This window comes from Microtus pennsylvanicus, chromosome X (genome assembly GCF_037038515.1).
Source record: "Microtus pennsylvanicus isolate mMicPen1 chromosome X, mMicPen1.hap1, whole genome shotgun sequence".
NCBI lineage: Eukaryota > Metazoa > Chordata > Mammalia > Rodentia > Cricetidae > Microtus > Microtus pennsylvanicus.
The window spans coordinates 25,221,322-25,240,637 of record NC_134601.1 but is presented as its reverse complement, the minus strand read 5'-3'; the positions used below and the strand labels follow the sequence as shown (position 1 = coordinate 25,240,637).

General features: G+C 34.8%; 1 pseudogene; it reads left to right on the top strand.

Moving 5' to 3' along the window:
- The first annotated feature begins 1,424 nt into the window (after positions 1-1,424).
- LOC142840277 (mitochondrial import receptor subunit TOM20 homolog pseudogene) lies at positions 1,425-1,873 on the top strand (annotated as a pseudogene).
- Positions 1,874-19,316: the final 17,443 nt, after the last annotated feature.

Sequence of the window (19,316 nt, the reverse complement as noted above, 5' to 3'; positions counted from 1 at the left end):
CTATGGATGGAGATAGAGTCAGAGGCCCACATTGGAGCAATGGACTGAGCTTCCAAGGTCCAGTTGAAGAGCAGAAGGAGGGAAAAGATGAACAAGGGAGTCAGGACCGTGAGGGCTTGGGCCATCCACTGAGACAGTGTAACTTATCTAATGGGAGCTCACCAAAGCCAGCTTGACTGGGACTGAATGAGCATGTGATCAAAGTGGACTCTCTGAATGTGGCTGACAATGGGGGCTGACTGAGAAGCCAATGATAATGGCACTGGGATTTGATTCTACTGCATGTACTGGCCTTTTGGGATCCTAGTCTGTTTGAATACACACCTTCCTAGGCCTGGATGGATGGGGGAGGGCTTTGGACTTCCCACAGGGCAAGGTACCCTGCCCTTTCTTAGGACTGGAGGGGGAGAGAGGAGGGTGAGTAGGGGAGTGGGAGGGAAATGGGAGAAGGGAAGGAGGTGGAAATTTTGAATGGTATTATTTATAAAGCAAAAAAAAAATGAAAATAAAAATAAGAAAAAAAAGAAATAGAGGTTAAAATAAAGCCACATATAGATGAAAAATACACAGAGAGTCTCGATACTGTATATTATGTTCTCTTTGAATTGTTTGAATGCTGAGGAAGGAGCAACAGCTGCTAAAAAGATATTTGTTTATAAATGCTGCAAAACTAATCAATGATAGGCATTTTGAAAACACCTTGACTTCAAAATTGAAGCTAAAATATGTGTTATTTTGGAGAAGAGGTTTTATTTTTGTTTCTACAGAAAATGATAGGCTATGAATTCTTTCTAAGTTAAGAAAAATCAGGATTGTTCAAGGAAGACCATCTGAGAAATCTCCTGTAGGATCACATGGCTCAGATTATCAGAGTTCTACATCCAGGACAGATTCAAGATGCTGCCTGATATGATCAAGCCTCACCTCACAGGATACTCCAGTCAGAACTTGGTCATAATTCTAATTTTTCTTAAGGTACCCATAATATTATCAGTGCCCCCAACCAGCAGGAAGTAGCCTAGGAAACTACACCTACATTGCCCCCAAAATGGACTATGGATATTTTCCTTTGTTTAAAAACACAAGGGGTAAGTGGTGTGGGACAGTGGTCTGTATTCTGTCAGTTGTATTTTAAATAAATGTTGATTTTCCAGTATCCAGGCAGGAAGTATAGGTAGGACAACCAGACAGCAAATAGAGGCAGGTCAATGAAAATAGGAGAATTCTGGGAAGAGGACACAGTCCTGGCCCAAACACAGGGGAAGGAAGATGTGACTGCCTTGCTGAAAAAGGTACCAAGCCATTTGGCTAACATAGATAAGAATAATGGATTAGCTCTTCTGTCTGGATGCAGGGCATCCCTAGGTGGCCCGCCCAGGCCCTGGCCCCCACTCGCCCCCGCTGAGCAAGCTAGTGGAGCAAAGATGGTGGGCCGCAACAGTGCCATTGCCACCGGCGTGTGTGGCACCCTCTTCATCGACTACTGCATCTACTTCGACCGCAAAAGGAGGAGTGACCCCAACTTCAAGAACAGGCTGTGAGAACAAAGAAAGAAACAGAAGCTGGAGAGAGCTGGGCTTTCAAAGTTACCTAACTTAAAGGATGTTGAAGCTGTTCAGAAGTTCTTCCTTGAGGAGAAACAGCTTGGTGAAGGCTTATTAGCACACGGTGACTACGAGAACGGTGTAGACCACATGACAAATGCGATTGCTGTGTGTGGGCAGCCTCAGCAGCTGCTACAAGTGTTACAGCAGATTCTCCCACCACCAGTGTTCCAGATGCTTCTGACCAAGCTTCCAACCGTTAGTCAGAGAATTGTAGTGCTCAGAGCATGGCTGAAGATGATGTGGAATCAGCCAGACAAGAGACTTGACTCTAGAGGTGTACCCAGATGTCCATGGAGATGTTCCCAAATGTTTCCCACATTAACATAAGGATTCAGCATGCTTTGAGGTATAATTATAGTCTCATTAACCATCAATAACCACTTTCTGTGTAGTATGATCTCACAAAGCTGACTGAATGACTATCATGATAGAAATAATTTTTGAATGAATATTTGTTTTACAATTTAAATTGGTCTTTGTTTAGGTTGATTCAATTCAAGAGGACAAAAATAATTTACTAACTTAGGTTTAATAGTACATAAGAAATTGTTCATTATCTATGAGTTAAATAGATTTTTAACTTATGTAGAACATCAGAGTCATGCTATCTCTTATACACTGGGGTACATATAGACCGTCCTTATTCAATTTACTTCTTGATCTATAGATTGAATGCCAGCAATTGTATTAAACTCAAAATATCATCAAACCAGAATCATTGATAGCACACTTCAGTAGGATTCTTATAATAAAGGCTGGTATATGACCCTATTATAATTGAGTTAGATTCTTTCTTTAATCCTTGAAGAATTAGAGAAATAGATTAAGACAAATCATATTTGCCCAGAATAAAATTCTTACAAGAAGACACAGACATATTAGTCACATAAATTTGGAGAAAGTCGGTGCATAAATTTGTAGAAATTCAGTGCATCTAAACAACTCTACCATTATTTGCAACTGTATTGGGTAATTTAATTCCACAAGTTATAGTGTTTGATATCACTGTCATTTTAAATTCATATGTGAAAATCACTCACTGCTAATACTGTCTTTGCTGTCATGCAAAAATCTATTGTGACCTAAGTATAAATTTACAAATTTTAAAATTAAAAAGTATTATCAAGAAGAATGTGAATGTGGTAACATAAGTTTAAGGAGACTCATGAGAATTGTGCCAAAACCTGTTTTAGAAAATTGCACTTTATTGTAAATGTTGGTTTATTCTATACAGTCTAACATATGTCTCTGAGATGGTATCTCCCTAGGTAACTTTAGTAAAATATGTCATGATTTATGAGACTATACTTCAAAGTTAATTTTAACCTCAAACTGTGATGTCAGGATAATTTATATACTTGTATATAATTGCAAATATTTTATATAATGTATTTATATACAGTATATATTATGTAATTTTATATAAAATAATTTGGACTCAAAAGCAGAGAGTTCCAAATCTTGCACAAATTATATGCAATTTTAATAATTACTATAAAACCATGATTTTTCTTTTGTAATTTTTCCTTGTCATTCTGTTCCATCATTATTGTCATTTTTTTCTGCTCATAGTTTTAGACTAATAACTTGTTTATTCATTTATTTTTGTCATTTGCTTATAAACAACTGGAAACCACTCTTAAGAATGTGGAGTGCAATTTTTGGCCTAATGATTTAAGGACTAGACATGAAATTGAAGAAAAAGCTAAAATGGATTCTTTATTACCAAATTGTTTAAATTTACTTCACTTTTTAGACATGTGTCTATGGCAACAATTTATTGTACATATGCCTCTATACTTATTTCAAGGGACATAACAAATAACAAATATCTGACACATAGAAGCTGTTAATTAGTGTAGTGTTGCTGATGCCAAAACAAATTTTGAAAATGGATATAGAATTTACATAATGAATGATATATCTCAAATAATTAAATCTTTCATAGAGATCATTTATTGATGTTGATTAATGAATGAAGATAGATGATTACCAAGTAACTAATACTACTTTTAATGAATGAATATTGACTGGTATAATATTTCAAAACTCTTAAACCACTTTGTAATGTTTAATTTGGATTGTAAACATGATGGATTTTAGAACCACCATGAAAACAAATTTGGGAATCTGATTTCTGTTGTTTCCTTTATTAGACTACTTGTGGTGAGAAAAATCCATCCTAAACAAGGTAAAACGTGGGCCAGGGCCCTGGCACACCAACAGTTTAAAATGATCTGGACTTAGCACTCCCCTATCTCTATTACTGACTGAGATACATTGTGTCACTCTTCCTCCTTCTGATGATGTCATAATGGACTGCTGCCACTTGAATCATAAAACTAAATAAACCATACATTTTAAAATTTGATTTCGCCTTGTATTTTGCTGCAGCGGTGATACAAGTAACTAATAAATGCTTTATTCACTTCTTGAACCTGACACACATTAAAGTCTCAAGCTTTAATAGAAGACAATATGGTGATTTGTACAGGTTTTATATATGGTGTATATAATCCTGCCTGTAAAGTTTTTCTAATGTGAAATATTGTAGTTCTTGTAGTTTTAATATAACATATCTAGCATATTATAAAATAAATATTAAAATATATTTAGATTTTTCCTATGCTTGGAATCTAGCCAAGGGCTTTTTGCATAACACTGACATTATATCCAACTCATGTTGGGGTTACAATTAAAATTGCTAATCTGTATTATATAAGAAATACATTTGGGATAAAATGAAATCACTGACTGCTCTTCTAGAGGACCAATGTTCAATTCTCAGCACCCACATGGCATCTTACAACTGTCGGTAATACCATAAAGACTCATTTAATCTGCATAATTTGACTTTTTTGGCTAAGTTAACTTTAACTAAAGCATGCTCTATGAAATTAGTAATTTGTAGTGTTAGGCTCCCAATATTGCCTCAGATTTCTGCCTAGGCAAAAATAACAACATTGTTATCAGATGTGTCACTAAACCTGGGTACATAATATCAGATGACTATTAGGTTAAGTGTTTATCATTTAAACAAAAATAGAAAGCTAAAGTTAGCTTGTAATAATTGATGAAGGTTTGTTCTAGCTTACCTTCTATTACTGTGATGGTCACCATAACAAAAGCAAATTTAAGAAGAAAGGCTTTATTTTAGTTTCTAAATTGTACTCCATCACTGAGGGATGTTAGGCGAGAATTCAATACATAAACCAGAAAGCAGGAGCTGAAACAGAGGCCATTTAGGAATAGTGCTTCCTGGCTTGTTATCCATAGTTTGCAAGGCCTGCGTTTATATACAACCCAGGGTCAACTGCCCAGACACGGTATTGCCATTATTTGCTAGTGCCTCAAACATCAATCTTTAATTAAGAAAATATGTCATAGATTTACGTACAGGAAATCTGATGGAGACAACTGTTCAGTTAAAGTTCTCTCTTCTCAGATGAACCTAGCTTGTGTAATATTTAAAACCCTAACTAGCATGGGATTTAAATGTAGAAGTTTAAAGTGATCTAACTACATTGGTTGAAGAAAAACTATATTTCTCAAAGGAAATATTTTAAACTTGAAGAACCACTTATTTTAACACAAAAACCTTTAATATATAGATATATGTTTAAGACTATTTTTGTATAAAATATGAAAAAGACATGTCTAAACATGAGACAAACATCTATTAATAATCCAGACAATATTTTTTGCTATGTTACAGAAAATAGTTCAACAGCTTGATTTTATTGGGTTGATATTATTTTATCAGTCAAAATGCCTATTACTGTCTTAGTAAAATATCATGTCACTCTGTTGAAGTTTTGCTTGGCGGCCCACTTCCATTTGAATTTGTAATATTTTTAAACCTAGTATGTGCTGCAAGATTGGCGTATAGCTTTCTGCCATTGGGATTTACTGGAACCTTATTTTATTATATTTTTAAAGCAATCTTTTTTATTTTACATACCTTCCCTAATTACCTCTCCTTCCCTTCCTCCCACTATTCCCACCTTCTCATCACCCCACTCTCCATCCACTCCTCAGAGAGGGTGAGACCTCCCCTGGGGAGTCAACAAAGCTTTTCACATCACTTGAGGCAGGACCAAGGCCATCCTCCCTATATCTAGTTTTAGCAAGATGTCCTCCTGCCATTGTGGTTTTGTTGCTAAATGGAACAGGAAGATCCTAGACCAGTTTCCTCTATTGTTTCCTTGTCATTAGGTGAACTGTTTTGCTTTATTGTGCATTTTGGTTATAAGAGGCTTGCAAAAGTCCAAAATAAAGTTGCTAAACACACATGAAATAAAATATCTAAAACCATGGGCCACAACTATTCTCTTAGGTTTTAAGATATCAAAGGTATTGTTAACAGTGACAAACAACTAACATATCTTCATTGTTAAAGAAATTTGTTTACTTATATGCAAGTTACAAATTGTCAAGTGATTATCAAGTCAATATGAGACAATTAAAATATTGTCAGGGTTAACATTGTTTTTCAAAAACTAAAAAATTAATTATATTGCATGATTTGCATTTTAATATTTTATACATATTTGATTAATGATAAATATATTTTCTCTTTACCACCAAGCCAATGAGTGCATAAGGACAAATTTGTCTCTTATTTACTTATAAATTTCTATTTCTCCCCAGGATATATTTTTCTTTATCTTAACAGCAGCTAATATCTTTTTCTTGTGGGAATTCCTTTGTTCATGTGTTCCATTATTTTTGCAAATGCATGTCATCATCTCTGTTGATACTACATGTTCTAGCTTCTCAATTTTCCTTTGGATTTCTTTAAAAATAAAACATATAAATAGCGACAGAGATTGATTGGGGAAGTCCAGTTTAATTGTAGCTATAAGTTTAAAGGCAAATATTTAAAAATAAATATACAAACCTTTTATTTCAAAGTGTTTGCCTTCAAAGTGTTTGTATTACACAAGTTAATATTTTCAAAATATAAATAATAGAGACCAAGTTCTATAAATTGTCATCAAGAAAGTTGGAGCTCTTGATACTATGGAAATTAATACAGTTTATAGAGAAGTATAACAGAATCAGCATAGTTTTGGTCTCTGAGGTCTAATGAGCATAGGATAAAAGTGGGTAATAAAAGATTTTGATATGTGGCAAAATGGTGGAATTTTATTATATAAAAATATCTTCTGTTATAAAAGTGATTTGATGAAAATATTTTAAAAGATAAATATATTATATAATATGGAGAAAGTAAGATATATCATTAGAGTATAAAAATAGCCAAACAGCATGAATCACAAAGATTTGCTGTAGCCCACACCAATTCTCATGTCATTTGCCAGTCATTGCTTTCAATGGGAAAAAAAATGAAAGAAAAGAAAGAGCCTGGGGTCCATACAAGGTATAACACTGAGTTCAGGTGTGTTCACATACCACTTGTATTTAAAGATTTATATGTTCAGTTTGTTTGAACAAGAAAAAATAATCCTAACTGAGGGAAATAGTTGAAAACACCTGCTTATCTTGAAATTGATTCTTTCTGACATGGAAAAGAAATTTCCATAATATTTCAAACATCATCTAGGCTTGTTTGAATTGCAGGGTTGAATCAACTATTTATGTGACCAAAGAATCAAAGCTTCGGGGGAAATTTAATGTACAAAATGGTATATTTGGAGATTTCAAGTCCTTATTGCCTTACACATACACCCTCATTCATGTAGACATACCACGAACAACTGTATAAAATAAGATCACAGTCCATCTGACAATGTTCAAGAAAGAAAACAAAAGGTCCAATGTTAAAAAAACACATTTTATAAACTCCATCTCATTTTAACTAATTCATGTGTCACATTGTTCCTTCTATGAAATAAGCTATGAAAAATTAGCAGCTATCACTCATTAAACTTTCATAAAGAATACTACCATATACCTGGGGAAATAAATAGAAGACATAGGCCTATAGTCTAAGCACCATGAATTAAGAAATATGTAAGAAGAGATCAGGAAATAAAAATATTCAAAAGAAAATATTCAAAATAAGCATGTGTTCAGGTGAATACATAGATAAACATTAGTGACATATGTGCTCAGAGATTTCTTGAGCAAACTTTCACTACTTGTCAACTCAGGTGTAAGAATAAAATATGAAGGAAAGAAAAAGTCTGTAGAGTCTTAGAGAAGTAAAGTATGTTTTATTTGCAACAGACAACTTTTAACAATGAACAACTACCCAAAAATCACATAAATTAGAAAATATAACAAATTCTAAAGAATAAAATAAATCGCCAGATGCCACTGAAATAAGAGCAGGATTCATACTTATTGAATATGAAAACAACAGTGCATTAAATTACTTGAACATAGAAAATAAATGTATAGACATAGACCAAAAAATTCGAAGAATAGGGAAAATAGCAAATGAACAAAAATAAAATATCAAGAAGAAACATTTATTTCAAAAAGAAGAAATAGTAATTATGGAGCAAAAATTAACATAAATCAACTGAAAAATTATTTTAAAGATTCAAGAGAAGACTCACATGGGGAGAAGGAACAGTGTTTGAGAAATATCACAAAAATTCAAAAGTATTCTTTATTCTTAAAATAAGAGGAATTCAAATTTAAAAAATCTTAAGAGTTCATCTCACTCAAGTCAGAATGGCAAAGATCAGCAAAACAAACAGCAAGAAATGCAGGCCAAGTTTGAAGGAAAAAGAATCATCTCAGTCATGGTGGCATTCCCTGTTGGTGCAGCTATTCTGGAAATCAGTAGGAAATATCCGCAAAAAAAAAAAAAAGAAATAAAGAAAGAAAGAAAAAAAGAAAAGAAAAACTAAAAATAAATCTATTATGTCTATCTAACTTTACTACTCCTTATAACGGCCCTGAATGACTACTCAATTTCCTACTCCACATATACTTGCTTAACAATATTCTTTGCCACTTCATATACAATAGAAAAGAAATGGAGACAACTTAATGTCCGTAAACAGATGAATAGATAGTAAAAATGTGGTCCATATATATTATGGAATACAACAGAACTTAAAAGTAAAAGGAAGTCATGAAATTTACAGGTAAAGGAATATGTCTAGAAAATATTACATTGAGATATAATCCAACCTCAGAAACACAAATGCAACATGTTTTCTTTCATCAGTTATTTCTAGTCCACATCTTTCTTTTTTAATTTTTTTTATTGAAAATTCCTACAATATATTCTGGTAATGGTTTTCCTTTTCCTGTTTCCTCCAAGATCCTCCCAATCTCCCTACCCATATAACTCCATTACTTCTTTCTCTCTTTCTTTAGAAAATAAAGAGGCAACTAAAAAGAAAAAAGAAAAGAAACAGCACATGAACACACATATAAATTATACAGATATACATGCACAAAAATTCATGAAAATATAAAATCAGAAGCAATAACATACAAGCAAAAGATTAGTAACATAAATATAGAAACCATAAACTGTAGGCAGAGACTGCTCTTTTGTCCCCCAGCAACGTAGATCTGAATAATCACACAGAAACTATGTTAATTACACTGTTCAGCCAATGACTCAGGCTAGCTCTTACATCTAGCTAATTCTTCCATCTTAAATTAAACCATCTCTATTAATCTGTGTATCGCCACGAGTCTATGGCTTATTAGATAAGATGTCTGGCTGACATCTTTCTCCTTCAGCAGCTGCATAACATCTCCCTAATTCAGCCTATTCATCTCTATCTCTGTCCAGATTTCCCACATAGCTGTACTCTGCTAAGTCATTGACTGAACCAGCTTTATTCATTAATAAATAAGAGCAACACATATAAAAGACATCCCACACCAACAAACAAATAAATTTATGAAAAAAAATCTACAAGTAAAATATTGAATTTATTTTGTGCTGGGCATGGAGCCTACCCTAAAGGTTTCAATGTCAGTATATAACAGGAAGTTACCACATAAAACCACAGAGAATACAAAGGGGCTGAAGGTTTGTGGAAGAGGTTTGAGAGTGTTAACAGCAGATTACAAATCACATAAAGTGAGAAACAGAATTATGGGAAGGGACCTCCAACTAGGGATGAAGATAGGAGGAGAATATAGAAAGAATATGGACAAATAACACCAAGGTTGCTTGATGAAAACCTGAAAGGATTATATTCTATGTACCAAAAATTATACACAATGTATATAAAGTATATTAAAGGAAGCTATACTATTGAGATGACAATGCCAGCCATTAAAATAGAATTACGGACTTAAAAAGAAAAAAAAACAGTACCAGACACAAGAAACTTTATTTTGAATGTTTAGTCAGATTAGTCCAAAAAACCAAAGTACTCCAAAAGAAATATAGACTGTTGATGTAACCCTTAGTTGTCTCTTAGAGGGTAAAGGTAAATCCCAGTTGCTGAAGATATCATACACATAGGATACAGGAGTCACATGATTTTATTCAAGCTGGATCTAAGCATCCTTCCTGAAGTCTAGCTTCCAGGGTACCAAGAACATCATGTAAGTGACCACGGAAGGGAAGCAATTAATAATCTAACCCAGCTACAACACCTATGAAACGCAACAATGACAAACATTGTAAGATATCTGCAAAGTACATGACACTCAGATTGTTGGTCACTAATGAGTACCTAAGCATACTTAGGGCCTATTCAAAAAAGGGAAATTTTGCCTGGTATTAGAAACTTACCCAGCTAACCAGGGTTTGTCAAGTATTGAAACTTAGAAAAGATTCTACCTCAGTCTTTTTGCTAGACCAGCACAATTTCTTACTGTAATCTAAAATCTTATTCTAACAGACACAGGTAAATCTAACAACCAACATTTATCAAAGAATCTCTTTATATCAAATGGAAACAACCACAGACAACCACAACTGGACACAATTCAGAGATCAACCAATTATGGGGAGCCCAGTCCCAATAGATAAATCTCCTTTATAGCTCCTACATCTATAGTTTGGGTAAAATAGGAGAATAAACATAATACCAGACAGTACAGAGTGAAATAAATAGTCTTTCCTAGACTTAGGTATATAAATAATACAATTACAATGGCAATATCATTAGTCATACTAACATGAAAGGGTGAAAATGTCATGGTGTCCTACTCCTAAACAAAGAACTATAGGCAAGTAATGACTTCTGGGAGAAGGAGAATTAGCCCTCCCAAGAATAAGTTCCTTTATTTGTTATTCAATACAACGTGGTCAGCCCTGAAACTGTAAACATACAAACAAAAAATTGAGTAATCAGGTTGTATTTATACATTTCCATACCTATGCATAGTGATAATCAAGAAAAAGCAATTATCAATATTAGGGTTAAGCCCAGCCCATTGGGGGCGGGTTCGCCTCGGGCTAACATTTACCTAGAAATCTGCCAGGCGTGTGCCCAACCCTTCCCTTCTGCTTCCTGTTCTCAGCGGGAACCATGGTACTGTAAGTCTATTTCCCCATTAAAGCTGTGTATATTTTTTACAATCTGTCTGTATTCATTTATGCCGTTACAATCAATTTAATATTTAACATTATAAGGGTTGGAGGGAGGATACCTTACATTGCTAGGAGGCAGGAAAGGGATGATACAAAATAATCTAATTTTACCTTAATTAAAATGAATTTTTAAAGTGAAAGTAATTTGACATTATCAGGTGCAAAAAAAAAAAAAAACAGAAAAAAGTGAGAACTTAAACAACTGATAAGTTACACCTTAGAGTTTAGGAATATGTGAATCTTAAGAATCTGAAAAGAAAGGAGGAGAATTTTTTCTAGACAAATTTTAGCCAAAAAGTATTAGAATAGTTAATACTAATATTCAATCAAACATATATTATTCACTAACCATATTTTACATGGTTCAAGAAACATTGTATACTGATAGAATGGTGCCTTTACATATGTTATATAACAATTATAAAAGTATATGTACTAACTGTTCTTCAAAATATATGAAGCAAACAAAGAGTGTATTAAGGAGAAAGAAAGTACTCTACAACAATATTAGTATTTCTGTGTTATACTGATATAAATATAACAAGAAAAAATCAATAAGGTAATAGAAGAATCAAAAACAGTTATATAACAGTCATGCAAAATACTTAACCAAATAATGGCACTATAGAAACCTTTTATCAAGTATACATTAAACATTCTCCAAGACAGAATACTGTTAAGCTAAAAATTCTTCATAAATTCAAATATTGTAAAAATGCAATTTTCCCTATGAAATTACAATGAAACTTATGGTTTCCATGTGAAATGTCTACTTAAACACATGCATTTGAACTTAAGGTGTCCAGCTAGAGTGTTTGGGAGGTTTCTGAACCTTTCAAAAATAAGATCTGGTTTCTTGCTATGGGCTAAAGATTACATTAGGTTTTGTTCCACTGAGGTTATTTTCTCCTTGTCATCAGTCCTAGTTATTTGATCACCCACAAGTTCCTAAACACACATCAGAAGATCAAACTACATCATTTCCCAGTCATAAAACTCAACTAAGATGAATTGCTCACCACCTGATTTGCTTCTTGTGAGGTTATAACTATGAGAAAATTAAAAGAATAATTAGAGAAGGCTTAGTTGCTTCAAATTTTTGCAAAACTATAGTAATCAAAACAGTAATGATATGAAAACCAATATAAAGAAAAAGGAAGTAGAATAGAGTTCAAAAATAACTGTAGCACTTAAGATAAGTGCAATGAATAAAATACCATTTAATGAGGAAAAACAGACTTTTAAAACAAGTTTGCTGAGATGAGTAGGTATTTGCTCATAGGAGCATTACATGAGATCTTAAATTTATATGATGGACATAGAAATTTCAAATTTATGAGAATATAGGGTGAAAATATTTGTTGCTGTCCTGGAAGGGAGGCAGAATGCTTTATACCTTAAGTTTGATAAGATGAATGAGTTCTAGAAATGGATGGTGATAATGATTGTACAACCACGGGATTAGATGCCACATAATCATTAACAACTTAAAAGTTGTTACCATGATCAACTTAATATTTTGCGTCTATTCCTGTGAAAACTGAATTCTACAGCTTTTTAAATATTTATTTATTTATTAAAGATTTCTGTCTCTTCCCTGCCACCACCTCCCATTTCCCTCCTCCTCCCCCAATCAAGTCCCCCTCCCTTGTCAGCCCAAAGAGCAATCAGGCTTGAATATTTATTTTATTTTTCTGCTATGTAAAGTTGAGAACTAATTAGATATTTAAGAGTGGGAGTAAATTTAAACCCACACCTCAATATGTCTCAGAAAAAAATTAAACTTAAATAAGCTCATACATAAACAGATACACACACACACACACACACACACACACACACAGACACTCCTATAAAAATATGGTTATATGAGAATCAAGAGAAAAAATGTTATAGAAATTTGGAACTCAAAAATCACTATGTGGAAATCACCAAGCACAGGTGCTATTCTTATTTAAAATGGATATAGTCTATATTTTGATAAAAATAATTTGAAAAATTATGTGCCATAGTACAAGATAGCTTAAAAACTGCATTTATATAAGACAAAATAGATTTTATACAAAAATGATCAACTAACAATTACATAATTGTACAAGAATCACTAAATAATAAGTATTGACTTGATATATATACACATATCTGGATATATATATCAGAGTTTCAAAATAAAAGGTATCAAACATTTAAAATATAATACAGCATGATACATTAATATTAGTAGAAAAATAATATACTTTTTATTAGTTCTCTGAGAGTTTTGTACATTCAATATTTTCTTATCACAGTTAAGCCCTCTTATCCAGCTCTTCCCTCATCTATTTTACTGCACAAGTAACTTTATTTCTCTGCTTGTTTGTTTGAAAGCTAAAAAATAAAGGACATTGGGCTTATAATGCATGTTCCTAGAGAAGCTAAGTAAGAAGGTGAACCCAAAGACAAACACATAGGCATCCTCATGAATATTAACCTTCATCAGGCGATGAAAGGAGACAGAGACAGAGGAGCACGGGACAGAAATCTCAAGGTCCAAATCAGGAGCAGAAGGAGACGGAGCACGAGCAAGGAACTCAGGACCGCGAGGGGTGCACCCACACACTGAGACAATGGGGATGTTCTATCGGGAACTCACCAAGGCCAGCTGGCCTGGGTCTGAAAAAGCATGGGATAAATCCGGACTGGCTGAACATAGAGGACAATGAGGAATACTGAGAACTCAAGAACAATCGCAGAGGGTTTTTGATCCTACTGCACGTACTGGCTTTGGGGGAGCCTAGGCAGTTTGGATGCTCACCTTAGGAGACCTGGATAGAGGTGGGCGGTCCTTGGGCTTCCCACAGGTCAGGGAACCCTGATTGCTCTTCGAGCAGATGAGGGAGGGTGACTTGATGGGGGAGGGGGAGGGAAATGGGAGGCGGTTGCGGGGAGGAGGCAGAAATCCTTAATAAATAAATAAATTTAAAAAAAGAAAAAAAAAGCACTGATGTTTGGTTCACTCCAGTCACATAATAATGTCAATAGCTCCATGAGCAGGAATGGAATTTTGTGTCCAACTTTCTGCTCTGAGATTTGTTCTGACTTGGCATTATACAAGTTTTGTTCATGATGAATTCATATGTACAATAGCTGTCCTATTGTAACTAGAAGACACTTTCTTAATAGTCATCCATAATCTTTGGCACTTACACTCATTCCACATTCTCTTACTTGTATGTAGAAACTGCTCTTTTTAATTATTTTATTTTCATTTTTTAATTAAAAATTTCCATCTCCTCTCCTTCTCCCATTTCCCTCCCCCTCCCCTCCTTTGCAGTCCAAAGAGCAGTCAGGGTTCCCTGCCCTGTGGGAAGTCCAAGATCCTCCCTCCTCCATTCAGGTATAGGAAGGTGAGCATCCAAACAGACTAGGCTCCCACAAAGCCAGTACATGCAGTAGAATCAAAGCCCAGTGCCATTGTCCTTGGCTTCTCGGTCAGCCTTCATTGTCAGCCATGATCAGAGAGTCCGGTTTGATCACATGATCCAGCTGGCCATGGTGATCTCCCATTAGATCAGCCCTGCAGTCCGTGGGTGGTCGCACCCCCACGCAGTCCTGACTTCCTTGCTCATGTTCTCTCTCCTTCTGCTTCTCATTTGGACCTTGGGAGTTCAGTCCAGTGCTCCAATGTGGGTTTCTGTCTCTATCTCCATCCATCTCCAGATGAAGGTTCTATGGTGATATGCAAGATATTCATTACTGTGGCTATAGGATAGGGTCATTTCAGGTTCCATCTCCTCAGCTGCTGAAGGAACAAGCTGAGGACATCTCTTTGGACACCTGGGAACTCTTCTAGAGTCAAGTCTCTTGCCAACCTAAAATGGCTCCCTTAATTAAGATATATACTTCCCTGCTCCCATAACCACCCTTCCTCCATCCCAGCTGTCGCATTTCCCCCAAGGTCTCCCCATCCTTCCTTCTCACTTCTCTCTCCCCATCTCACCTTACACTCACCCGCCCCCCACTCCGAAGCTCCCAATTTTTGCCTGGCAATATTGTCTCCTTCCAATATCCAGGAGGATAACTATATGTTTTTCTTTCGGTTCACCTTCTTATTTAGCTTCTCTAAGATCACGAATTATAGGCTCAATGTCCTTTATTTATGGCTAGAATCCACTTATGAGTGAGTATATACTATATTCATCTTTTTGGGTCTGGGTTACCTCACTCATGATAGTGTTTTCTATTTCCATCAATTTGCATGCAAAATTCAAGATGTCATTGTTTTTTACCTCTGAGTAGTACCAAATGCATATATATTCCACACTTTCCTTATCCATTCTTCTATTGAGGGGCATCTAGGTTGTTTCCAGGTTCTGGCTATTACAACTAATGCAGCTATAAATTTAGTTGAACAAATGCTTCTGTAGTATGATAGGGCATCTCTTAGGTATATTCACAAGAGTGGTATTGCTGGATCCTGGGGTATGTTGATCCCAAATTTCCTGAGAAACCACCACAATGATTTCCAAAGTGGTTGTACAATTTTGCACTCCCACCAGCAATGGATGAGTGTTCTCCTTACTCTACATCCTCTCCAGCAAAGGCTATCATTGGTGCTTTTGATTTTAGCTATTCTAACAGGTATAAGATTATATTTCAAAGTTGTTTTGCATTTCCCTGATCGCTAAGGAGGTTGAGCATGACTTTAAGTGTCTTTTGGCGATTTGACCTTCTGTTGAGAATTTTCTGTTCTGTTCAGTGCCCCGTTTTTAATTGGGTTAATTAGCATTTTAAAGTCTAGTTTCTTGTTTTCTTTATATATTTTGGAGATCAGACCTTTGTCTGTTACAGGGTTGGTGAATATCTTCTCCCAATTAGTAGGTTGACTTTTTGTCTTAATGTCCTTTGCTTATAGAAGCTTCTCAGTTTTAGGAGGTCCCATTTATTCATTGTTGCCCTCTTATTGTCTGTGCTACTGGGGTCATATGTAGGAAGTGGTCTCCTGTGCCCATGTGTTATAGAATACTTCCCACTTTCTCTCCTATCAGGTTCAGTGTGTTCAGATTAATATTGAGGTCTTTAATCCACTTGGACTTCAGTTTTGTGCATGGTGATAGATATGGATCTATTTTCATTCTTCTACGAAATGACATCCAGTTATGCCAGCACCATTTGCTGTAGATGTTTTCTTTCTTCCATTGTATACTTTTAGCTCCTTTGTCAAAAGTTAGGAGTTCATAGGTTTGTGGGTTAATATCTGGGTCTTCTATTATATTCCATTGGTCAACATCTCTGTGCTTATGCCAATACCAAGCTGTTTTCACTACTGTAGCTCTGTAATAGAGTTTGAAGTCAGGGATGGTAATAATGCCTCCAGATGTTCCTTTATTGTATAAAATTGTTTTGGCTATCCTGGGTTTTTTTGTTTTTCCATATAAAATTGATTATTGTTCTCTCAAAGTCTATGAAGAATTTTGTTGGGTTTTTAATGGTTATTGTATTGAATTTATAGATTGCCTTTGGTAGTATTGCCATTTTTACTATGTTGATTCTACCCATCCAAGAGCATGGGAGATCCAACCATTTTCTAGTGTCCTCTTAAATTTCTTTCTTTCTTTCTTTCTTTCTTTCTTTCTTTCTTTCTTTCTTTCTTTCTTTTTTTCGTTTTGTTTTTCAAGACAGGGTTTCTCGGTGGTTTTGGAGTCTGTCCTAGAACTAGCTCCTGTAGACCAGGTTGGTCTCGAACTCACAGAGATCTGCCTGCCTCTGCCTCTGCCTCTGCCTCCCAAGTGCTAGGATTAAAGGCATGCGCCACCACCACCCAGCTTTCAATTTCTTTCTTCAATGCCTTAAAGTTCTTGTCATATAGATCTTTCATTTCCTTGGTTAGAGTTACCCCCAGATACTTTATTCTATTTATGGCTATTGTAAAATGCGAAGTTTCTTTGATTTCCCTCTCTGCTTCTTTATCCTTTGTGTATAGGAGAACTACTAATTTTTTTGAGTTGATCTTGTAACCTGCCACATCACCGAAGTTATTTATCAGCTGTAGGAGTTCTTTGTTAGAGTTTTTGGGGTCACTAATGTACACTATCATATCATCTGCAAATAACAAAAGTTTGACTTCTTCCTTTCTGATTCGAATCCCCTTGTTCTCCTTATGTTGTCTTATTGCTATTGTTATTGCATATTCAAGAACTATGTTGAAGAGACATGGTGAGGGTGGACAGACTTGTCTTCTTCCTGATTTTAGTGGAATGGTTTTGAGTTTCTCTCCATTTCATTTGATATTAGCTGTTGGCTTGCTATATATTGCTTTTATTATATTTAAGTATGATCCTTGTATCCCTAATCTCTCCAAAACCTTTATCATAAAGGGGTGTTAAATTTTGTCAAATGCTTTTTCCGCATCTAATGAAATGATCGTATGTTTTTCTTTCATTTTATTTATATGATGTAGTACATTGATAGATTTTCATATGTTGAACCTGCATCTCTGGGATGAAGTCAACTTGATCGTAACTGATAATTTTTTAAATGTTTTCTTGGATTCTGTTTGCCAGAATTTTATTGAGAATTTTTGCATCGATGTTCATGAGTGAGATTAGTCTGTAATTCTCTTTGTTGGTTTGGTCTTTGTGTGGTTTTTGAATCAGGGTGATTGTAGCTTCATAAAAAGAGTTTGGCAATGACTCTTCTGATTCTATTATGTGAAACACATTAAGGAATACAAGTATCAGTTCTTCTTGGAAGTCCTGATAAAATTCTGCATTAAAACCATCAGATCCTGGGCTTTTTTTTTTGATTGGGAGGTTTTTTATGACAAGGTCTATTTAAATATTCACCTGGTCTTGATTTAATTTTGGTAAATGGTACTTATCTAAAAACACATCCATTTCTTTTACATTTTCCAACTTTGTGGCAAATACAATCCTTTTGAATGGGAGTAGAATAGATATGGTTTGTATATACCCCAAGTTCATGAGTTGAAATCATGATCCCCATTATGTTTATTTGAAGAGTTGGTGATACCTTTTATAGGGTAAGGCCCAAATGGGGTTATCATCATCAGAGAGGGAGTTCAATACATCATTGAGAAATGCCACAAAATGTACTAAATCCACAAAGGACTCTAATTCCTTTGCTATCTTAGCTTGTAAATCTTCCCAGTTCCATATACTACCTCCACAAGGACTATATCTTTGCTGAGGCCTTTACCAGAGTTGAAATAAAGCCTGCAGTATGTCTTATAAGTAGTATGAGCTAAAGAATTATTTTCTACAAAGTATTTAGGCCCCATTATTTCATGGTAGTAGCAGAAAACTAAATCAGTAAAATTAAAATTATAGTTCTAAATATTTATGAGCATTAGTATATTGATTTTATCATTGAAAAACAGTATAGTTAGACCAAAATGACTATTTATCTGTATAATGCATTAATTCATGTATAATTATATCAAATTTTAATGTCAAAATTTTATTTTATGTCTATTGTCAATGTATTCAGGCATCTATTGCAATGGTCATTGCATTAAGTCACCTCAATAAAACTCATTTGTTCACCAAGTTAGGCTTTGGAGGGATCCATATCCATACTTTGGTCTGTTGTAGGCTCCCTATCTATGGTGCATAGGCATGTATGTAGTGTTTCTCCAGGAAAAGTTTTGTCACAAAATTTGACTTTACCATAATCCTCAACTGAGAAAATGCCTTCATTAAGAACAGGCTATAAGCAAACCTGCATGATAGTTTCTTAATTAGTGATTGGTGTGGGAGTACCCATGTCACTGTTGGTGGGGCAACACGAGCTATAGGAAAGCAGGCTGAGCATGCAATGAGGAGCAATACAGCAGATAAACAGCCATCCCTTACTACCTCTGCATCAGCTTATGCGTCCTCTAGATTCCTTCCCTGCTTGAGTTCTACCATAACTTTATTTGATGATAAAGTGTAATATGAAAATATAAAAGAAATATATCCTTTTCTTTCCAAGTTGCTTTTGGTTATGATATTCCAACACAGCAATAGTAACAGTAATAAAGATAACTGTTTTAATTCTATTGTCTACTTTCATATGCTATCCATTAGTGGCAATAGAACTTTGGGGAAAACTTGCTAATAATATTTGTTGCTCTGTCTTTCTTAGATCCCTGTTGTGGTGCAACACACAAACTCCAATACCCAATGGTGTTTTGCAGGCTTTTTTCAGGTGCTGGAATCTTTTGGTAACTTTGTTATATT